Source organism: Heptranchias perlo, chromosome 27, assembly GCF_035084215.1.
Source record: "Heptranchias perlo isolate sHepPer1 chromosome 27, sHepPer1.hap1, whole genome shotgun sequence".
Lineage (NCBI taxonomy): Eukaryota > Metazoa > Chordata > Chondrichthyes > Hexanchiformes > Hexanchidae > Heptranchias > Heptranchias perlo.
This window is the reverse complement of record NC_090351.1, coordinates 8,264,513-8,279,258: the sequence shown is the minus strand read 5'-3', so window position 1 is coordinate 8,279,258 and position 14,746 is coordinate 8,264,513. Positions and strand designations below refer to the sequence as shown.

The window sequence follows — 14,746 nt, the reverse complement described above, 5'->3', positions numbered from 1 at the left end:
TGCGGTCAGGGTGCAGCTTCCCTTTAAGAGGTGCTGGCTGCCTTTAAGTGGCGTCTAGTCAAGTCTGATTTCCCGCCCCCACAAACAGACATGCAGCCAGTGTGCACATCGCGCGGGCAGCGCTGTCTGCTCATGATACTGAACTGCTAGCACCAATTTCACGTGGTTCCTGCACAGGCGTGTGTAGCGGGTGCCCTGCTCCCTAAAAACGAGAGCAATCGAATTTCTAGGCCAGTTGGCTATTCAACCACAGAAGACATCACAACAAAGCTGATCCTGCCCTTGGCCAGCAGGGGTCACTGGATAGCGATCGGGAGCAAGAACCCTGGCTGATCTTTCTCCTTAACGCAGAGCATTAGTACCCTGACTTACCCCTTGTTGAGATCAGCTAACTCAGGCATCAGTCTCGGGACCTCCTGGTGTGCACAGCACGTGGTACATTTACCCACCAAGCTATTTGCCAAGTCTCTCATTTGACGCTTCCTACATTACAACAGTGACTACACTTCAAAAGTACTTCACTGGCTGTAAAAAGCTTTGGGATGTCCTGAGGTTGTGAAAAGCACAGTATAAATGCAAGTTCTTTTTTTCCCCTGCCTGGTTGATACACGAATGTCACTGCACAGATAAAGGCAAGCAGAGGCCTGCTCCACAGCACTGAGAGATTGCCCTGCTGCTGTGTAGATCTTAGACTCAAATGTAAAAGTCCTCTTGAGTTTGCTGATTTAAAGATGCACATCTTTAATCCAGCAAATACAGTCACTGGGTCAGAGAAGAACAGAATACAGCACAGTGCTGTATTGTTACAGATTGGTCTCCCTCCAGGGCGTTTCGGAAGCTCTGAAAGACTCTGAATAGATTGACAGTGCCTTTTCACTGAAAACAGACCCTGGTTTTAATAGAGAGAACAGCCCCATCAGCTCTGAAGCTTTCCCTTGTGTGAAGGTCACATGACTTTTGCCACATAATTGGGTAGTGATGAGATGCAAAGCACTGAATCCATCAACTAAAAGGTACTGTTTGAGAATGTTACCGTACTTGTGTCTTGTCTTTAGATGGGAGCTGGGAGAGAATTTACATGGCTAGTCTGTTAGGTATTGGGGTGGAAGACAATGACGTGATTGAAGGCATAAGAAGGTAATACAGGCAGCTTAATAATTGCGTAGTAATGTTTAGCTTTCTGCCTACTTGTGACTCAGAACGCAAATTTAAGATTGACGTCGGGGAGTTCTTCTTTATGTGAAGAATAATAAATATGTGGAATGGCCTTTTGTGTAGGGCAATTGAGGCAAAAAGAGTCCGGAGACAGTTGGATGCTGTGATGAGTTCCTCCAGGTGATTGAGCTAAGATGGGCTGACATATCTAGCTCCTCTGTGTCTATCTTGTGATCCAATGAAACAACTTATGCAAATAGCATTGGGGATGTCGCAGGTGATGAAACCAAGGGTTTGGGCACAAAATCCTTACGGCACACAAGTAATGCAAGGGAGCCATAGGATGCAGAACGAACTGTCTGAATGGGGTAAGGTTTAAGGAAATATGAAGATTTCCATTCAAAAGGCGCTCTAGTACCTAGCTGGGCTGAAATCATTGCATAGACCCTGTTCAATACCTGTGAGCAACTGCTGAGCCACACTCAGGTGAATGGGCAGACTCTTTCTGTCCAGTTAGACTCTTCTTTATTGTTGCGGCCTACAAGAGCTCCTCTTGGCGCCCTGGAACCATCAGCTGAAACTGCGAGTCAGCATGGTGCACAGTTAAGTCCTAAAATGGCAGTCGGTATCCTACGTACATCATAGGACCACCATTTGCAGCTTAAATGGGCCTACCACCTGAGCCAGGAGGGTGTTCCGACCTCCCACAGCCCCTTTGGAGGACACTGTTGGCCACACCGTGAGCGGTAAGTTGCCCCCGTTATTGTCGAGGTGCTACTGCCCTGCTTCCACCCAGTGGGCCTCAATATCTCCCCTTTGCATGCTATAAAAGGATAACAAGATCTCAAAATGATCAAGTGCTCCCAATAACGCTTTGGTTCCTGTTACGTTGGGGCTATGGGATTATCAGATGCGGAATGAGATTGGAGGGGGCTGCATAATGCAAATTGTAATTGTAACAAATGTGAGAACTACGTCCTGCAGTGTATCTTTAAATCCAATATGGCTGACGGCGCCCTCCGGTATGGAATACCAGTGAGAATCTTCTTTGATCTTTGCGATAATCAGATGTTGGATCGAGGTGATAAATTAAGCATCTTGTTATTGAAAGCAACTGCTCTGTACTTTCATTACAGCTATTTGCTGACCATTATCCAAATAAAATCCAAGACTGGCATTAAACGCATAGATTTTGATACTTGCGTGATTTATATTGCTTTAATATATTTAAACTTCCTCCTCCTTAAAACCTGCCCCCTTGACCAAGTTTTTGGTCACCTGTCCTAATATCTCTTTATGCGGCTCGATGTCAAAGTTTGTTTGATAATCACTCCTGTGAAGCACCTTGGGACGTTTTACTACATTAAAGATGCCATATAAATGCAAGTTGTTGTAAGTGGAGGGATATTCTTATTCATTCTATGTCACGATGCCCCCGTTGTATTTTTGATAATAAGCTTGTTTGTAAATCCTGACGTCAAAGGAAATTTCAGGTCAAGAGCTGAGCGCTCGGCCGAGGCTGGACAGTCCGTCTGTGAGAGCCACGGTCCCAGAAGATTGTGACTGGAGAGATTGAGAAAAAGGGTGGCTTTGCTTACCACATTTTATCATGAAACCTCGTACGGCAGGACTAGCGTTGCCAACTGTGGTTGGACGTATTCCTGGAGGTTTCATCACGTGATCCCCCGCCTCCACCATTGGTCTACCCGATATGTCCATCCTTCCCACGGCAACTGGAAAGTGAGCAGACTCTTCATTACCCTATTAGATGATTTTTGACTCTCAATCAGCCTTTTTTCCCCATTTGTAATATTTTTATGACTAATGAATGAACAAGTGTTCAAAGAAAATGAAAAGAAATCACCATTTTGTTTAATGCCCCTATGATTTTTCTCCTGGGTGTTGCTCGCAGCAGTGCCCTGGAGATTAATCTTCAATTCCTGGAGACTCCAGGACAATCCTGGAAGATTGGCGACCCGAGGCAGAACTGAATGCTTGTGGCCGATTTTCTGAGTGCAGACTGGCAGCAGAGGAGGCACCTTGTGCATTTGGAATATCATCGCCACTCCCTCTCCCATTCCCTCTCCCATTCCCTCTCCCACTCCCTAGGGTTGTCCTATGAGGAGAGATTGAGTAGAATGGGCCTGTACTCTCTGGAGTTTAGAAGAATGAGAGGTCATCTCATTGAAACATATAAGATTCTGAGGGGGGGGTTGACAGGGTAGATGCTGAGAGGTTGTTTCCCCTGGCTGGAGAATCTATAACTAGGGGGCATAGTCTCAGGATAAGGAGTCGGCCATTTAGGACTGAGATGAGGAGGAATTTCTTCACTCAGAGGGTTGTGAACCTTTGGAATTCTCTACCCCAGAGGGCTGTGGATGCTGAGTCGTTGAGTATATTCAAGACTGAGATCAATAGATTTTTGGACTCTAGGGGAATCAAGAGATATGGGGAATGGGCTTGAAAGTGGAGTTGAGGTTGAAGATCAACCATGATCTTATTGAATGGCGGAGCAGGCTCGAGGGGCCGTATGGCCCACTCCTGCTCCTATTTCTTATGTTCTTATGTTTCAAAAGACTTCCCCTCAAGTATTTGAAGAGCGTAAGTTAACCCCTTGCAGATATTACTAATAACTTATCTTTGATTATTGTGATAAATTATATTGGTTGAGGGTGTCAGCTGTGGCTCAGTGGGCAGCACTCTTGCCTCTGAGTCAGAAGGTTGTGGGTTCAAGTCCCACTCCAGAGACTTGAGCATAAAATCTAGCCTAACACTTGAGTGCTGCACTGTCGGAGGTGCAGCTTTCGAATGAGGTGTTAAACTGAGTCCCTGTCTGCCCTCTCAGGTGGACGGAAAAGATCCCATAGCACTATTTTTGAAGAACAGGGGAGTTCTCCCCAGTGTCCTGGCCAATATTTATCCCTCAACCAACGTGACTAAAACAGATTATCTGGTCATTATCTCATTGCTGTTTGTGGGATCTTACTGTGCACAAGTTGGCTGCCACATTTCCTACATTACAACAGTGACTACACTTCAAAAGTATTTAATTGGCTGTAAAGCACTTTGGGAAGTCCTGAGGCAATGAAAGGCGATTTATTAATGCAAGTCTTTCTTTTAGTTAATGCCCCCTTGTCCATTCCTAAATAAATATTTAAGTTATTTTAGCCTACTGAAGCTCTGTTCTCTGTTCCACCATATTGAGGTGATTGATGGTGTAATACAAGTCTTTGTAAATTCCAATATGCAATTTATTGCACTTGGGGTAATTATTACCTTAGGTCATGCAACATCTGCAAGGGCAGACCTCACAAAACGGTATAGCTGCCGGACTGCAGGGGACGGGATCTGCTTACACCTTGTAGTACCCATCCGCATGCCCATCATTCACGTATGAGCCTGGTACACAGTGAGTCCAGGCAGGCTGTCCCACTGTGGAGGGTGTCAGAGCCAAGCCTTTTCCTGTCCTCATTCAGTGTTTACGCGCACCAACATTCAGCAGGAGTCACTGGGATAGAGCTCAGGATTGGGAATCCTGGCTGATTATTCCCTTCCCTTGCCCAGATGCTGAACCCAGTTATTGTGCCCGCCATGTCCCGCTTGAGATCGGCTAACTCAACACAGGTTTAATGGGCCAATTGACTGTAATTTTTCCTTTGCTGATATTCTTACCTTAATGCCTGAAGGTTTCTGGCTGGAGATTGATACCACAAAAAACAGAAGCTCTCTGGTGCCTCACCCAAGCAGCCGATCTTTATGTACCAACCTGGACAGTGAATATCACCAGACTCTTCTACCGCTGGGGCATCACAGCCTTGCCCAATCCTCTCCTCACTCGACATCCACACACGTATACTTCCAGCACCTGTATTGATTTTGCCATCTGTAACCCAGGGTCACTGAGGTCACCCTGGCTGAGATCAACTGGCACAACACAGACTGGGGATTGACCCTCAGATTGGCTTGGCGCGATGTTCCTCAGATACGCACTGTGAGTGTTCCTATGTAAAAGAAACAACTTGAAAAATAGACTTGCATTTCTATAGCGCCTTTCACAACCTCAGGACGTCCCAAAGCGCTTTACGGCCAATGACGTACTTTTGAAGTGTAGTCACTGTTGTAATGTAGGAAATGCATAATGACTATGAATAATGGGCACCAGGGTGAGGGCTTGAAAGATGATTGTTTATCAGCAAGTGTTGGTTCCGACAGGAGAGGAGACAAAATTGACAGTAAGAAAGAAATGACCCTGATTAATAACGAGGCTCCTTTATGTTTAAGTAGGAGTCCCAGGGGAGTGATGCGCAAAGACCCACACCCTTCATGTGTCGTTCTTTCCATTTAATTAAGTTCTGCCCCAGAGCATAGTTGAGGTTGGTGCATTTGCAGGTAAGTAGAGATCTGACGGCAGCTCTTGGGACCCACAAAAGCTGGGTCTCTGATACCAGAAGATCTGTAGTTGGTCCCAGCATTACATTAGCCAGTGCCTCAGGTGTTATCCTTGGCTCAGTGGTAGCACTCTTGCCTCACAGTCAGAAGGTCGTGGGTTTGTGTCTCATTCTGGAGACTTGGGGGGTGATTTTAAACCCCAAGAACGGGTGGATTGGGGGCGGGTGGGAGTTGAAAATAGTTGTTTTTTGGGTTGCGACCGTAACCCGGCTTTATTTCCAAGTTTAACATCGGGGCGAAAAAATACAGGCTTCCCACTGGGAATGCAAAGTCCGAAAATTTTGCAGTCGCGACCCAAAAAAAACTATATTCAACTCCCATCCGCCCCCAACTCACCCGTTCTTGGGGTTTAAAATCACCTAATCCAGGCTGCCACTGCAGTGCGGTACTGAGGGAGTGCTGCACTGTTGGAGATGCCGTCTTTCAGATGAGACGTTAAACCAAGGCCCCATCTGCCCTCTCGGGTGGACACATAAGATCCTATGGCATTATTCAAAGAAGAGCAAGGGAGTTTCTCCTGGTGTCCTGACCAATATTTATCCCTCAACCAACATCACTAACACAGATTATCGGGTCATTTATTTCATTGCTGTTTGTGGGATCTTGCTGTGCGCAAATTGGCTGCCAATTTTCCTACATGACAACAGTGTCTGCCCTTCAAAAGTACTTCATTGGCTGTGAAGCGCTGGGATGTCCTGAGGTTGTGAAAGGTGCTCTATAAATGCAGGTTCTTTCTTATATAACACTCTGAAATGTAAAGAGCCTTGATCATGCTCCCTGCTGGATTTCATGAACCACACGCTATCTAGTTGTTTGTCTTGGGGCAATGGTTAATAATTAATGTCAACAGATGGTGTGTAATTCCATCAGTTTCTGTTTTTATTTAGGATTAATTAATTGCTTTGTTCCGTTGTGTTTGTCCAATCCCACTGGCAGAGGTGTGAAAATGGGGTGAGATAGGGATTCAATCACAAGATAATTACAGGTCAGGCAGGGCTTTCAACCCAACTTAACTCGCCCATCCAGAAAGACCATACAGATCGCCCCATTTCAGCATCCAATTTGTTCTTAAATGATTCCAGTGTTTTCACCCCCACCTCTCTTTCTGTAAACTTATTCCACACGTCGATCGCTCTTTGTGTGTGGAAGATCTTTCTGGTATCAGTCATGGCCAACACACTGGTTGTGCTCAGTAGAATTTGATCATCCAGGAATATGCCAGGTGGAGCTCGGACCATCGACTTGGAGGCAATCGACTGTTAAAAGCCGGAGCTGCCAAGTGATGAGGAACAGTTATTGCCTCCTGGTAGAACAGCTGAGTCTCAGCCGATTGAAACGCAGGGGACCCAAAAGTCAGGAGATCGCAGAGTCTGGGAGCCAAGTGATTCTCAGGTCTCTTTAGTTTCCAGGCTCTGCGATCTGCTAACGGCTGTGAGACTCAGCTGCTCTACCAGGTTGGACGCAAACAACATAGTCACTGCAGAATAAGTCTGTACACCATGGCAGGTCCCACTGATGCCCAAGTATGATGCCATGTATCTGCTAAACCTTTGGAGCAGCAAATTAATATAGATGTGATCACCTGGATTTGGGGGCCATCTATCTGTTAAACTGAGATCGGGTTAAACTTGACACTCTTGGCAGGTATCACTGTAGCAACATATTCTGTTCTGTAATCAGCACACCTAAAAGTAGGCAGATATCTCCTCACTGGAGATTGCTGGGGCAGAGGTTACTGTTGTTATTTTGGCCGCGTTTAATGGTGCAATATGACACGCACGATATAGAAACTGTTTTGCAGTCCTGTACTGAGATCCACATCTTTGTGAAGACTTTTAGGCCTGACTTTAAACACCTCCTTGTACGTTATTAAGAATAATTGTTATCATTTCCCAGTGGCTTTGTGGGTAAATATACCCTGTGACGTGGTAAATGAAAGACTTGCATTTATATAGCGCCTTTCATGACTTCAGGACGTTCCAAAGCACTTTAAAACCAATGATGAACTTTTGAAGCGTAGTCACTGTTGTAATGTAGGAAATGCGACAGCTAATTTGTGCACAGCAAGATCCCACAAAAGTATACCTGAAAATGACCAGATAATCTGTTTTAGTGATGTTGGTTGAGGGATAAATATTGGCCAGGATACCAGAAGAATTCCCCTGCTCTTCATCAAAATAGTGCCATGGGATCTTTTATGTCCACCAGAGAGGGCCTCAGTGTCTCACCCCAGGTCAGTAATGTCTCACCTGAAAGACAGCACCACCGACAGTGTAACACTCCTCAGTGCTTCACTGAAATGTCAGTGGAGTGGAGTTTGAACCCGCAACCTTCAGGCTTAGAGGTGAGAATGCTATCACTGAGCCACGGCTGACACTAAAGCTGCTATCTAAACCTGCACTGTTCTGAACCGTTCTGTTCTGTGTAGCTCAGTGGCACGACATAAAATTCACTTACACGGTAAAACCACTGGGGCTGCAAATTAGCAATTTATATTTCAACTGAGATCTGGGGTCATGTACTGTATCTGTTAAACTTAAATTGCCATCCTGGGAAGTAATCTCTATAGATCCTCATCCTTCTCGACCTGTCCGCAGCCTCTGACACGGTTGATCACACCATCCTCCTCCAACACCTCTCCTCTGATGTCCAGCTGCCTTCACCTGGTTCCGTTCCTATATATCCATTTTTAGCCAGGGAATCACTTGCAATGGCTTCTCTTCCCACTCCCACACCGTTACCTCTGGAGTCCCCCAAGGATCTATCCTTGGCCCCCTCCTATTTCTCATCTACATGCTGCCCCTCGACGACATCATCTGAAAACGCAACGTCAGGTTCCACATATACGCTGATGACACCCAACTTTACCTCACGACCACCTCCCTCGACCCCTCCACTGTCTCTGATTTGTCACACTGCTTTTCAAACATCCAGTACTGGATGAGCAGAAATTTCCTCCAACTAAATATTGAGAAGACTGAAGCCATTGTCTTTGGTCCCCGCCACAAACTCCGTTCCCTAGCCACCGACTCCATCTCTCTCCCTGGCCACTGTCTGAGGCTGAACAGACTATTCACAACCTTGGCGTCCTATTTGACCCCATAGTCTCTCTATCACCAAGACCGCCTATTCCCACCTCTGTAACTTGCCCATCCCTGCCCCTGCCTCAGCTCATCTGCTGCTGAAACCCTTATCCAGGCCTTTGTTTTTTCTAGACTTGACTATTCCAATGCTCTCCTGGCCGGCCTCCCACGTTACACTCTCCATTAACTTGAGCTCATCCAAAACTCTGCTGCTGTATCCTAACTCGCACCAAGTCCCGTCCACCCATCACCCCTGTGCTCGCTGACCTACATTGGTTCCCGGTCCGGCAATGCCTCGATTTTAAAATTCTCATCCTTGTTTTCAAATTCCTCCATGGCCTCGCCACTCCCTAATCTCTGTAACCTCCTCCAGCCCTAGAACCCTCTGAGATCTCTGTGCACCTCCAATTCTGACCTCTTGCGCATCCCCGATTTCAATCGCTCCACCATTGACGGCCGTGCCTTCAGCTGCCTAGGCCCTAAGCTTTAGAATTCCCTCCTTAAACCTCTCCGCCTCTCCGTCTCTTTCTCCTCCTTTACGACACTCCTTAAAATCTATCTCTGTGACTACCTGCCCTAATATCTCCTTATGTGGCTCGGTGTCAAATTTTGTTTGATAATGGCTCCTGTGAAGCGCCTTGGGACTTTTTACTATGATAAAGTTGCTATATAAATGCAAGTTGTTGTTGTAGTAGTACGTGATGTTGGCAAAGGAAACTGGGGGTTGTCGGGGGGCAGAGGTCATATTATTGTGACTTTGGCCTTGTTATGGTGCAATAGAACATGCAGACAAACCACAATCATTATGCAATGTAATTACTCACTGAGATCCATATACTGGATCAGTTAACACAGCATAGACTTGGGAATGGAACCCTGGACCTTCCCAGTCTGTATGACTCAGAATCACAAGGTGCCTTTATCAACTTTTTTTTTTATTCGTTCATGGGATGTGGGCGTCGCTGGCGAGGCCGGCATTTATTGCCTATCCCTAATTGCCCTTGAGAAGGTGGTGGTGAGCCGCCTTCTTGAACCGCTGCAGTCCGTGTGGTGAAGGTTCTCCCACAGTGCTGTTAGGTAGGGAGTTCCAGGATTTTGACCCAGCAACGATGAAGGAACGGCGATATATTTCCAAGTCGGGATGGTGTGTGACTTGGAGGGGAACGTGCAGGCGGTGGTGTTCCCATGAGCCTGCTGCCCTCTAGGTGATAGTGATCGTGGGTTTGGGAGGTGCTGTCGAAGAAGCCCAACTGAACCGTTGGATTTAGCTCGTGGCAGACTTTATTCTTTACTTGCTTCAGAATTGCTTCATTATTTACACACACATTGAGACAAAGTTGTCTTCATGCAACAGGGCTAATCAATCCACAATAAAAATAATGAGCCTCAGATTTGCGTTTGAACAGTATTCTCTGTTAGACAAACTGGCTTCGTGACATTGACCTCCTGAGCAGGGGCCAAACCTTGGATAACTGAGTTATCCCCAGGTCAGTATGCTGTGGCTCCCAGAGACAAGCTCAGCCCTACGTTCGGTTAAAGCCACTCAGCAGCGTCTTGCCAAACAACCACTCCCTTTTTGTTATTGTAGTAAATTAAGCAGCAGTGGGAGGTTTGCACATTGATAACCTGTCACCTGCCTAGTTACCATTCTGCGTTTGTTTGCTCATCACACTCAATTCACACGGGGTCAAAGGTAATGATTTAATAGATATGCCTGGCACTAGATAGGGTTTATTGTCAGCTCCTGTGTCGGATACTGCATGTCTTCTGCAAACTGCTTCATGAGCCTGTAGTGAGTCAGTTAATCTCAGCCGAGGCAATAGTAAAGGGAGCTCGAAATGGCCTCAGCACTACTGGTTCGGAAGAAGTAAAATCAGGCTCCTGGTCACTGTTCTAGTGATTCCCGCCCATGTGTGAATGTTACAAAATTTGGGGCTGCCTTAGTTATTCTCATGGGGTTCAACAGCGCTAGCAATCACCATTTCTTGCGTTCAGGAGTGCACCCATATTTCCCAAAATCTAATCATACTTAATATAACCGTGATGTGGAGATGCCGGTGATGGACTGGGGTTGACAATTGTAAACAATTTTACAACACCAAGTTATAGTCCAACAATTTTTATTTGAAATCTACAAGCTTTCGGAGGCTTCCTCCTTCGTCAGGTAAATGCTCCTGAACATTTACCTGACGAAGGAGGAAGCCTCCGAAAGCTTGTAGATTTCAAATAAAAATTGTTGGACTATAACTTGGTGTTGTAAAATTGTTTACAATATAACCGTGAGAGCGGAGAGTGCAACAATAGGACGACCTTGTGATCTGAATTGGATATCGTCTTTCACATGTGCCCTCTCGTGCACTTTACCCATCATTCAGTAGATGAGCTGAGTATATCAGTTGCTGCATCACTGGTCTGTTTAATGTCAGTGATGATAATGGGACACATGGGATGCCTAGAATCTGTTCATTACAAGTATATGGCTTTAAACAGCAATGAGAAAAGAATGGATTTTAAACTGATTGTGGGGGGTGGAGGTGATGCTATTGTTTATGTGGCATCTCCCTCACTCCCATTGCCCTCTCGTGATTCTCCAGTTACCTGTTTTCCGGGAATGTACAATGAGGTTAGTGGAGCCCTATCTTCTCATCGTCATGGTAACCAGGGCGCACCTTACATTGATCTTGAACTAAAATTGAAAAATTGATCTTTAGCCAATGCTAAATTGATTTCCACAGTCAAATTCAAATTGCAGCCCACTTCACTAATGTTCATGCTGCAGTAATTAAAGCATCTACTGCAGTGCAGACTGACTCTGCAGCTAGAAATAGAGAGAAACAAACAGGAATACTGTAAATAGGAAATAAAAACAAAAATTCAGGTTTGTCAGTAGCTGACAAAGGAAAAGACAGGTTAATGTTTCAGGAGTTAACTCAGTCTGATGAAGGATCTTTTTCCTCTTATCTTGCAGCTAGATGGTTGAAGATCTGTTGGTACTTGACAGCCATTCAGCATTGGTGACTGTTTCTAGGAGATAAGGGTTAACAGAGAAAAGTATCACAGCCAGACACAGACAGATAGCCACAGACACACACACACACACACACACAGATACCCACAGACACACATAGATACCCACAGACACACACACATAGATACCCACAGACACACACACACAGATACCCACACACACACACACACACACACAGATACCCACAGACACACACACACAGATACCCACAGACACACACACACAGATACCCACAGACACACATACACACACACCCACACATACACAGACATATATACACATATGCTTACCTTCCTCCAGGGAGCACTGGATTGAGATCCCAATCGGAAACTTTTTTGGGATATTTCTCTTCACTCATCCAAGGTTTGAGGCCAAAACTGATCCTGACTGCTCACCAGCTGAGCTGACCTAACCTAAGAGAATCCTTATCCAATGGCCCCTTAGATGGAAATGCAAGGGATTTATTTCTAATATTCAGCATTTTCACAGTCTCAGCAGGAGGGCCAAGGCATTCTCTGAAAAACACACTCTGGCACCATATTTGTTTTGCAATGCAGAAATGTTTGATCTCAGAGGTTAGCCAAGTATAGTACATTAGGGAGCAATTCAACAGACTGAACTCAGCCAGCGCAAATGGAAAAAGACTCTTCGACACGTAAGAAATTACTGATTGCAACTATAATACATAGAACTATGTGATTTGTTAAAATTGTTGTTATAAGTGCATAAAGGCTCTTCAGGGAGGCACAGGCCACAAGAAAACTAAAGACATTATAAAGCACAGATAATAATGTGTAGAAAGAAAGAACTTGCATTTATACAGCGCCTTTCACAATCTCAGGATGTCCCAAAGCAATTTACAGCCAATGAAGTACTTTTCAAGTGTCGTCACTGTTGTAATGTAGGAAACATGGCAGCCAATTTGCACACAGCAAGATCCCACAAACAGCAATGTGACAATGACCAGATAATCTGTTTTAGTGATGTTGGTTGGGGGGGTAAATATTGGCCAGGACACCAGGAAGAACTCCCCTGCTCTTCTTCCAATAGTGCCATGGGATCTTTTACGTCCACCTGAGAGGGAAGACAAGGCCTCGGTTTAATGTCTCATCCGAAAGCCGGCACTTCCGACAGTGCAGCACTCCCTTAGTACTGCGCCGGAGTGTCAGCCTGGGATTATGTGCTCAGGTCTCCTGGAGTTAGACTTGAACCCACAGCCTTCATGACTCAGAGGTGAGAGCACTATCGCTGAGCCACGGCTGATATCTACTCATTTAGGTACGTTTAATCATTTTCTTGTAAATTTTGTAATTTGTTTATGTCTTTATCACGTTGCAAACCTTATTCTGAGCGCTAAGATTCTCAGCTTATTGAGAAGGGAAGATGGCAGCTGAAAGGGTTTTCAAAAAGTATTTGGTGTTATTTCATTGGTGCTGCTTATGCTCCTTGCTACTGGAGGCAGACTGCTGATGTTCAATTGGGTTTTTTTTTAGTTTGATGATCGGTATTTTCCATTCCCGTTTGCTCTGAATGCACATTCCATATCTGCTCCGTTATAATCTGTCCTTGTTTTGTGAAGCTTCTGATCTTTGGACAGACTGGCCTGTGCATCCCCACACCCCTGACGGAGCTGAGCTTCCAAACCCATATCCTCTCCATCACAAGGACCGCCTACTTCCACCTCTGTAACATCACCTGCCTCTGCCCCGCCTCAGCCCATCTGCTGTTGAAACCCTCATCCATTTCCTTGTCACCTCAATACGCAACGATTCCAGGGTCCGCCTGGCCAGCCTCGCATCCTCCACCCCACATAAGCTTCAGCTCATCCAAAGCTTTTCTGCCCGTGTCCTATCTGATCCTGCTCACCCAGCACTCGTGTCCTGGCTGACCAACATTGACTCCTGGTCCCCCAATGTCTCCAATTTGGACCAAATGGGCAAAAATGGACGCTGAGACAGAGAAGGAGATATTAGGAGTGGTCAAAGAAGTGGGTTTTAAGGAGGGCCTTAAAGGAAGAGAGGGAGGCGGAGGGATTTACAGAGGGAATTCCAGAGCTGGAGGCCTAGACTGCAGAAGGCACGGTCGTCAATGGTGGGGCGAAGGAAGGGCGGGTGCACAAGAGGCCGGAGTCAGAGGAATGGAGAGTTCGGGTGTGCGGGGTGGATGGGGGTTGAGGGGCTAGAGGAATCATAAAATTATAGAATCGTTACAGCGCAGAAGGCGGCCATTCGGCCCATCGAGCCTGTGCCGGCTCTTTGCAAGAGCAATCCAGCGAGTCCCAGGCTCTTTCCCTGTAGCCCTGCAAATTTTTCTCTGTTCAAATATTTCCTTGGATAAATAAGGATGTTACAGAGACAGAGAGAGACGAGGCCCGTGACACGTGTCATATTAAGACATGTGATAAATGCCTTCAGCAGGAAAAGCTGACTGGATGACCCATCAGTGAGTTATCGTCAGCCTCAAGTTACATAACCGGCTCCGTCATAAGGAAAAGTGGCATCAGTAACAGAAATAAGGGGAATTTCCTCACCGTCTCCAGCGCACTTACCATGCTGGAGTGACGCAAGGAAACTTCTTCTGTGAGGAGAGTTCCGTTTCCACCCGACGCCTGCGTTTACACGGCTTCCCCCACCCGCGAGTTTCCTCGTGCTTCCGCAGCTCTCCTGCCGAATCAACGCCGGCCTGCTTTGACTACGTCCTTGTAAGAGCTGGTGGCAAAAGGCCTCCACGGTCCCTGCACCGCTGCTGCTGGTCTCGGGCTGAGTCGGACACCGTTCAGCGAGGGGCAGCAGCTGTCAGCGTCAGCTGCTCAAGGCGGAGGTGAAGAGTTCCTGAAACAGAAGAGGTCGGAGGTCGTTTAAAACTAGATTTGCACAGGTGGGGAAAGAAGTCTTCAAGCAGTTTTGTTATTTCGCCTTGCTGCCTGGACAGGTAACCTCTCACATGGATGGACCACCGGCAGATTTTCGGAACCCCCCCCCCCACCCCATCACCTCCTGTTAGGCCTTCTCCGGAGCGGGCATGGCGCTCA

At 46.3% G+C, this 14,746-nt stretch overlaps 1 protein-coding gene and 1 long non-coding RNA gene across 2 annotated transcripts in view; both read right to left on the bottom strand.

Annotated features, from left to right (window-relative positions):
* The window catches only part of rpl10a (ribosomal protein L10a), a 142,407-nt gene that overhangs the window by 20,390 nt on the left and 107,271 nt on the right, over positions 1-14,746 (bottom strand). The window lies entirely within an intron of this gene.
* Positions 1-14,746, bottom strand: part of LOC137344380 (uncharacterized) — a 32,939-nt gene that overhangs the window by 8,609 nt on the left and 9,584 nt on the right. Inside the window, exons 2-4 of the long non-coding RNA XR_010968342.1 lie at positions 14,264-14,546; positions 4,828-5,156; positions 2,754-2,888 (exon numbers count right to left, since the gene is read on the bottom strand). This is a non-coding gene — a long non-coding RNA (uncharacterized lncRNA). The remainder of the gene's footprint in view (positions 1-2,753; positions 2,889-4,827; positions 5,157-14,263; positions 14,547-14,746) is intronic.